Here is a 9,608-nt window from a genome sequence, read left to right on the forward strand (position 1 = left end):
TGTTGATGTCATCTTTCTTGTTTCAACCATTAATGGAGGTCTAAGGTTCGCCTGCTATGATACCAATTGTTAGGGCTCTGATACCAATTGATAGGGCTCTGATACCAATTGATAGGGCTCTAATACCAAATTGATAGCTATGATACCAATTGATAGGCTCTGATATCACTTGATACGCTCTGATACCAATTGTTAGGCTCTGATACCAATTTGATAAGATCTGAAACTAAAGATAGGCTACGCTAAGATTCCTTCAAGATCTAAATTTATTACAAAAATTAGTCCGCGCAATTGAGGAAACATATTCATCACATATTCTCCGGTAGTCAGTAAATTACAAAACCAATTAGGTTAGATTTGTAATTTTCTAATATACAACTTTCGTATTTACGCCCTTCACAGATTCGAACGGTAGCGGGGACGAAAACATGGAATAACGTGGGCGATGGTGGTGGTGATGGGTGGAGTGGATGTTAGGGTTATGGATGGGTATGGAGATAAGGGTGGATTGTGGAAGTGATTAAGGGAAGTAGACGAAGGAAACGGAGTGATCGAGATCCCAAAGAAGAGGGGTGATTCGACATACGAGGGAGATTAGAAGCGATGAGAAACCTTGCCAACGGTAGAGGTGGAAGGATGGTGAGGAGGGAGGAGGGAGGAGTCTAAAGAGAAGATAGGAGGCAAGAAATTAATAAGTCCTAAAATAATATAAAACCCTAATTCTAGAGGATTCCCGTCGATCGCGTTCGAACGCACTCAAAAGCCCTTTCTCTGGATTTGTGAACGCGACACATGCATTCACAAACGCGGGCGTTCACAAGCGTTCACATGGTGTTTACAAGCGTTCACAAGGTGTTCACAAGGGTTCACAAGCGTTCGAACGCGACTCCACCTGCGTTCGAACACGACCTACAGAAATTTTATTTTAATGAAAATACACACCTAACGTAGTAAGAAAAAATCATAACTAAGTGTATCACATACCTTCGCAAGAGAGGCCAGAATATATATCATTCATGAGGCCTTGAAAGGTAGCTGGAGCATTGGTAAGACCAAAAGGCATCACCCGAAACTCGTAATGCCCGTCCAGAGTCTGAAATGCAGTTTTGTGCATATCCGCCGGGTGAACTCTAATTTGATGATACCCAGCTCTCAAGTTAGGCTTACTAAATATAGTCGCCCCTACAAGCTCGTCCAGCAATTCCTCGATAACTAGAATAGGATATCGGTCCTTGATGGTAATAGCATTTACTGCCCGATAGTCAACACAAAAATGCTATGTCCCATCCTTTTTTTGCACCAATAGTACATGGGATGAGTATGAGCTATGACTTGGTTGAATGAGACCTTGCTGCAATATCTCGGCTACCATCCTTGAGATAACTTTCTTTTGCACATGTGGATACTAATATGGCCTCACGTTCGCCGGTGCATCCCTTGGTACAATCTCTATACGATGGTCCACCGCTCTCCTCGGTGGCAACTCCTATGGATCCTCAAACAGTCTAGAAAAGTTATCTAATAAATTAGACAATTCAATGGTAGTACCTAAACTTGTTTGAGGCTCATCTCCTACTGGTCATAATTGAAGAAGATATGCCAAGTCATACGCACAAGGCAGCCACATCATAGGCTGCATCGCAGAAATCGACAAAGACCGAACAACATCAAGACGCACATCTTTGTTTTCTTATTTATATTTCATCCACATGTTCCAGAAATTAAATTGATGGGTCCCAAACTCTGTAACCACTGAGTACCAAGGACAATGTCCACTTCTCGCAGCGCCAATGGATACAAGTCTATAATGATGTCGTGTCCTTGCACCCGTATACCGACCTGGCGACACAAGCTCTCTGCCTTAAGCGTCATGCCGTGTCCAATAGCAACGTCAAATCTCGTGGTCGGTTCGGCATCCAAACCCAATCTCCTCACTAACCTCTCATCTAGAAAGTTGTGTGTACTCCCCGAATCAATGAGGATGTGCACACAATGCTTTCTAACGAGTCCGTCTACTCGTAACGTCTTCGACGTGAAAGTACTCAAATATACATGCATCGATATTTTAGCTTGAATACCTTCCTCCGCACCCTCCACAATGGCCTCCTCATGGACCTCCTCTCAACACTCTCCATCATCAACAACCTCATCATCCTCCTCGAGTCCATCGATGAGTATCAGACTCCCGATCGGTTTAGAACACCGATGACTGGAGGTGAAATACTCATCACATCGAAAGCAAAGTCCCTTCACTCTTCGCTCGTCCACCTGGGCAGGTTTGAGAGTTTGAATGGGGGATCTTGTGCCTCCTCTAATATTAGAAGAAGGTCTCAAAGGTGGTCGTGTCTAGTATTAGCAGCCGCTGTTCTTGAATATGCTGAATTTTCAGCCGGCATTCTAGGTGCAAACCGCCCATCTCGGTTGCCCAAATTGAATTTTACTACCATCTTTAGAGCCTTATGCTTTTTCTCCATCCTCACAACCTTCTCAAAGGCCTCCTCAAGAGTAGTAGGACAAAGAGCAGAAACATCTGCCTGAATCTCATCCCACAGCCTTGAAATAAATATGCTCATTAATGTCAGTTCGGGCCAAGTTGGCTCACAACGACTACTAACTCTTTTAAACTCAGCTTGGTACTGTAATACGGTCATCCTCTTAACCATCTTGCTTAATGTGGCAGCAAAATTTTCATATGCTGCTGTCGCAAATCTGCGTGTAATCCTCCTACAAAAATCAGCCCATTCGGTAAATCCTCCACCACGAATAACCAATTTATACCAATGCAATGCCGTTCCTTGGAGGTGAAAGCTTGCCATCTGGACCTTTGCATCTTCCGCTGTGCCTTGACAATCAAAATATTGTTCAACTTGAAACACCCAATCCGTTGGATCATCGCCTAGAAATTTTAGGAAATCCAAGTATGTAGTTCTCCCCCGAATAGCATTGTCGGGTTCGCGAAAAATCTTTGGTTCAGGTCTAAACCTTTGTGCAAGTTGATCCCCTTCTCTAAATCTTTGAGCACGTGCATCACCATCTCCAAAGGGATCAAACTCATCCTCAAAGTGCCAATCCTCCTCATCAACGAAGTGCACCGGTATCGCATGCCTCTCGGGTTCCACCACGGCCGGTCTTGGATTTTACAACGGAGGTGGAGAATGATGCGTAGGCATAGGTAAGAGAGGATCATTGACACTCGCATGACGCACATAGACCTATGGGGTATCAGTTCAATGAGGTCCCACTGCTGGTCCTTCTTGAAACTCTGATCGCCATCAAGGAGATGATAAATCAAATCAGTTTATGGCATATTCTTTGAAATTATTGTGATCCTTTTGAATTGAGTCAACTCTATGCATTAATGTATGTAACACGCCCCTAAGTTCATCCATATTCGCACTCATGGACGTTGGTTGACTCGGTCCTGCCGTGGTTGCTCCAAAGGAATCGACCTCACGGTTAGGGTCATCGTGGATTGAGTCTTCCCTTATCGGGGTTCTCTCCATATGTCTGCTTGTTGATGTCATCTTCTTTATTTCAACCATTAATGGAGGTCCGAGGTTCGCCTACTATGATACCAGATTGATAAGTTCTCGAACTAAAGATAGGCTACGCAATGATTTCTTTAAGATCTGGATGTATTACAAGAATCAGTTCGCGCAACCATGGGAAAATATTCGTTAGATATTCTCTAGTAGTTAGAAAATTACAAAAAAAATTGGGTTAGATCCGTAACTTCCTGTTCGTATTTACACTCTTTGCAAATATGAACTGTAGCAAGGATGAAAACACGGAATAACGTGGGTGATGGTGGTGGTCACGGGTGGAGTGGATGTTATCGTTATGGATAGGTATGGAGGTGAAGGTGGATAGTGGATGTGATTAAGGGAAATAGACGAAGGGAACGAAGTGGTCAAGATCCCAAAGAAGAGGGGTGGCTCAACAGTCGAGGGAGATTAGAAGTTGGGAGAAACCTTGCCAACTATAAAGGTGGAAGGATGGTGAAGAAGGAAGAGGGAGAAATCTAGAGAGAAGATAGGAGGCAAGAAATCAATAATCCAATACCATGATGAAGTTGTCTGCCATCCACATATTTATAGAAGTTAGCCAACAAGTCCTAAAATAATAAGTAACCCTAATTCTAGAGGATTCCCGCCGATCGTATTCGAACGCGGCCTATCTCGTTCAAATGCACCAAAAGACGTTCTCTGTATGTGCGAACGTAATTGCAGACGTTCGAACGCGGGCGTTCAAACTCGCCCGACCTATTTCGAGCGCAAAATATGTGTTCTCTGTATTTGCGAACCTGATGTAGGCGTTCGCAAGGGCGTTCGAACGCGACTTCTCCTGCGTTCGAACGCGACTTACATGAATTTTATTTTAATAAAAATAAACAACTAATACAATAATAAAAGACCCTAACTAAGTGTATGAGAAGTGCCGGGTCGACGAGATGCTAAAAGAGGAAACTACCATGAGGAGGGAGGGAAGGAAAGAAGGAAGAAGAGAGAAAAAGAAAAAAAGAAATGGAGGGGAAGAAAGAAAAGGGGGCAGCGCTTGAATTTTTTATTTTTTATATTTTTTTTGAGATGTTACAACACTCCCACCAAGAAGAAAATTTGGACCTCGAAATTGAAAGATAACTCACAACTAGAGTAAGATTGATCAATTAATCTAGAAATAAAAGTCCTTAAGAGCCAACATCTCGTCAACCACTTATCTTTATTAAAATCATCAATTAGAAGAACCCATTTATCACAAAAGTGAGTAAACCATTAACTTTTATGTTACAGATCACTACATAGATACATCAAGGTTACAAAGTCCCCAATCTAAATGTCGAAAATCGAATTTTGCACACAAATACTTACCCTACTAGACATCCAGCTTAGGATACCATACAATAAGAACTTTAGCTACAAGGCTTTACTCAAATTTTACGGACAAATTCGTCTATTCCCTCATCATGGACGAAAATTAAAGGATTAAGATTGTCAGACTAACTAGTTAAGATGAGAAATCACAGTGACCAATATCAGCCAAACCAATTGTCATAAAGTTTATCCTGATAAAACCAAATTATAGGCTTCTCTCACAATCCAAAATGATCCAAACAAATTGCAACCTTGAGTCCACTTTTACAAGTTGATTATATCTAATTATCTCCCAACAATATTAATTTACTTATAACATGCTCTTAATTGTTTAAATCTTTCAAATAACGGTCTCCTAGAGTTTCTACCAACAGAAGATTCATTCTTACTACCAACGAATTAAGGAAGGACCACGCATTAACAATAAAATATTGACCTCACATTATAACACCAATTACAGAAGTTCATTTCACTATAATGACTTTCAAATAATTTGTATTGTCTACTCTTCAAAATTTTAGTTAAAGTCTAGTAAGAATAAATTTGAAATGCCTATTATGTCATTACCATACTCATCTTTAGTTGATTCAAACTTGTATATATGTATTCCAATTGCTACCTTATGGCAACTGTATTTGGTCACTAGCTAGTATCTCCTAAATAACAAAATTACTAAAGAATGGTTAGCTCTTCTCTCGAAGACATTCAATTCATATTTAATCCTTTTATACTCATGACCTTACTATCATATCCCCATATAGTGTCAAATACTATGCAATATCCACTCCATAATTAGGTCGCAGAACAAAGAAGAAATATCAGATTTTAATAATCTCATCACGTCTTCACTAAAACAACAGTCTATCGCGGTTCACCTTCATCATCACAAACATTATTACATAATAATAAGGAAAAACTCAAGCATTGAATACTCAACTTACAAAGTTGTTCTAGAAATTTAGCTATCTGCAAGACTAACAATTCATAACTTGTAGGAAACACCATTATTGCAAGGCTTACATAGAGTTGCATTTCTCTTGTTCTTCAAATATTACTGAAAGTTCAAATTATGCTCCCTCATGATTTATGTTTGCAGAAGTTCTGACAACTCAATTATTTAAATACAATAATTACTCACTAAAGGTTAACTATGCACATAACTCATTAATAATTTTTCTTATTATTTTAATTTATTTTATGATACGATTCGGACTTCACCAATGACGTCTCGAGCATGAATAACTTTAGGGGTGTCTTTTATTCTTATTTTAGTATTTATTTTATAGAAAAAATAAGTTTTTCGTATGTCGTGTTCAAACGCGGATAGGGTGCGTTCGAACGCGCTTCTGAATGCCTCTATCAGGTTCGCAAAAATAGAGAACGCAAAATGTGCGTTCGAACGCGATCTGGCACGTTCGAACGCGAATGGAGTGCGTTCGAACGCGCTTGTGAACGCCTACATCAGGTTCGTAAATACAAAGAACGCAAAATGTGCATTTGAACGTGATCGGGCGCGTTTGAACGTGATCGGCAAAAATCTACAGTTTTAGGGTTAATAATTGCCATTTTTGAATTGTTCGGTTAGCCTCTAAAGGTGTGGATGACAACCATGGAATCATTATTGATGAATTGAGTTTTTGCCCTGCCTCCTTCATCTTCTCCTGTCCCATTCTCTCACTCCCCGATGACGCCACTTCTAACTTCCCTCGACTGGCCAATCACCTTAGTATCTTAGGTGCGGCCCACTCCTCCCCCTTCTTCCTATCTATCCATCACTTGCCCTAATCCTTCCATCTCCTATCACCCTTCCACCACCACTTATTCATTGGTGCCACCCATTAACGCCGGTCCACCACCATCCACCATCATCTAGGATCTCGTGCCTCTATCCACGGATCCTATGACAGACTCTCCGACGTTCATCCACTAATTGGACGATATCTTGAGATCCCAATATCTGATTCGTCTGAAACTTAATTTGTTCATATCAAAATCTCACATCGATCTGACAACGGCATCCTTCGGGATCTAATTTCAAGATTCTGTGTCACATCGAGTCTAGATCTAAAAATCGGAATAGATTGATCCTTGGCTAAAAAGGGGAGATCGTATCAAGCTGGTATTATAGCAGAGATCATATCAAGTTGGTGTCAGAGCCACCGTTTCTTGGACACGCACTTTTGATGACAACCACTAGAGCTATGGCTGCACGGCGAAACGAGGAGGAAGAGATCTCCTCAATATCGGAGGGGGAGATGACTGCGGGAACTTCCACCAGCTGAACCGCCCGACCAAATCTAAATACCAAAGAGCCTAGTGTTCAAGCCATGATTGGGTCTCTTTCCGAGAAATTGGCCATCAATAAACCAGATGATGATGGAGATGATGCGGGAAGCACGGGTGACAAGAGAAGCTATGGCGATAGGGAATGCACCAATGTCAAGGATGTCGGCTTATCCGAAGAGCCCGAGATATTGATACGATTCGGACTTCACCGATGTCATCTCGAGCACGGATTTACTTTAGGGGTGTCTTTGTCTCTTGTTTTAGTGTTTAATTCTTAAAAAAAGTTTTCTGTATGTCGCATTCAAACGCGGGTGGAGTGCGTTCGAACGTGGTTGTGAACGCCTGCATCATGTTCACAAATCTAGAGAGTGCGAATTGTGCATTCGAACGCGCCTGTGAATGCCTGTATTGCGTTCGCAAATCCAGAGAAGTGAAAAATAAGTGCATTTGAACGCGATCGGGCGCGTTCGAATGCGGTCGGCAAAAATGCACTATTTAGGGTTAATTTTGAATCGTTGGTTAGCCTCTCAAGGTGTGGATGGCAACCATGGAGTCATTATTGATGAATTGAGTTTTTGCCTTGCCTCCTTCGTCTTCTTCGCTTCCATTTTCTCGATCCCTGGCGACGCCGCTTCTAACCTCCCTCGACCGGTCAATCACTCTAGTCCCTTAGGGGTGGCTTTCTCCTCCCCTTTGTTCCAATCTATCTAACACTTGCCATAATCCTTCCATCAACCATAACCCTTCCACCACCACTTTTCACTAGTGCCACCCCATTAACGCTAGTCCACCACCAACCACCATCGTCTAGGATCTTGTGCCTCCATTCACAGATCCTAATCAGACACACTAATGTTCGTCCACTAATCAGACGATATCTCGAGATCCCTACATCCGATTTACCTAAAACCGCCGACATCTTTCAGGATCTATTTACAAAGTTTCATGCTAGATCCGGTCCAGATCTAAAAATTGGAAGATCGAACCTTAGCCTAAATGGGAGATCGTATCAAGCTGGTATCAGAGCCACTATTCCTCGGACACGTGCTTCCTATGAAGACAACCAGAGCCATAGATGCACGGCGAGATGATGAAGAAGAGATTCTCCCAATAGAGGAGAGGGAAACGGTTGCAGGGACTGCCACCCGTGGAACTGCCCGATCGGAATACGAAAGAACCTAGTGTTCAAGCCGTGTTGGGGTCTCTTTTCGAACAAATGGCAATCAACAACCAGATGATGCTGGAGATGATTCAGGAATTAGGGGCGACAAGGGAAGCCATGGCGAACGGGAACGCACCATCGACCTCACGACGCGAGTCCACTCCCATGAACCCATCGCCACCGGTTTAAAATTTGCAATCACAAGAGCCGCTGCTGCCACCACCCTATGGGCAGAGGCAAGCAAAGATGGTTCCGCCAGGCCCAGTTGTAGGTGAACCCATCCGACGAGCGAACCACTATGGAGATCACCTTGGAGATCAAGATTCGTGGGTGGGGCAATACGATCCGGAACCACGGCGAGTTAATCAAAACTAAAGGAGGGATCATCAACCATTCATGGTGCATCCTCCTCCAGTTAGACAAGGACTTGGACATGATCCGGAACGAGACAACATCATTCGTGGACAAATTGTGCATCTCGAATTCTCCAAGTTCAAAGGTGGCGATTCGATCGATTGGTTGTATAGGACGGAGCAATTCTACACATACCAAGGTACGACAGAAAAATACAAGGTGGCACTTGCAAGCTTCCACCTTGAAGATGCGACGCTTCATTGGTTTCGAGCGACCAATGCCAATGAGGCTATCAAAACTTGGGCTGAATTTTGTGTTGATATCACGCCGTGATTTGGAGTGTCGGGGTATGAAGACTTCAATGCTCTCCTCTCAAAGACGGTGCAAAAGACCACGGTTGGGGCATACCAAGAAGAGTTTGAGAGAATAAGTAGCCGATGTCAACCCCAATGGACGGATCAGCAACTTCGCAGCACCTTCATCTTTGGGCTCGGGGGGGAGGGGGGATACAAGCCGACGTGAGGGCTTTAAGGCCTAGAACTTTAAAGAGGCATTAGAAGATGCGGTGCTCATGGAAGACAAACATAGGGCCATAAAGTTACACCTAAAACAGAATTTGACGAGCCAAGGAAGCTGCAATCAAGCTCAACCAACCATAGCGGCGAGAAATATTACCTGCATACCGAGGACCGCTGCTGCAATGGTGCCTCCTCGAGCACCCCTAAAGCCATACCAAGATGTGAAATCAGTGATGCTAATAGATGGATTGGAGGATGTGGGGGATGAGTTTGCAGCTGAAGATGAATGTATGGCTGGACATCAAGGAGAAGTAGCTGAGAAGCAACCCATGGAGGACTGATACACCTAGTTAGGATCTTTTCTTATTGCATTAGGTGTTTATTTTTATTAAAATAAAATTCTTGTAGGTCACGTTC

This window comes from Typha latifolia, chromosome 14 (genome assembly GCF_019914945.1).
Source record: "Typha latifolia isolate L0001 chromosome 14, TyphaL0001v2, whole genome shotgun sequence".
NCBI lineage: Eukaryota > Viridiplantae > Streptophyta > Magnoliopsida > Poales > Typhaceae > Typha > Typha latifolia.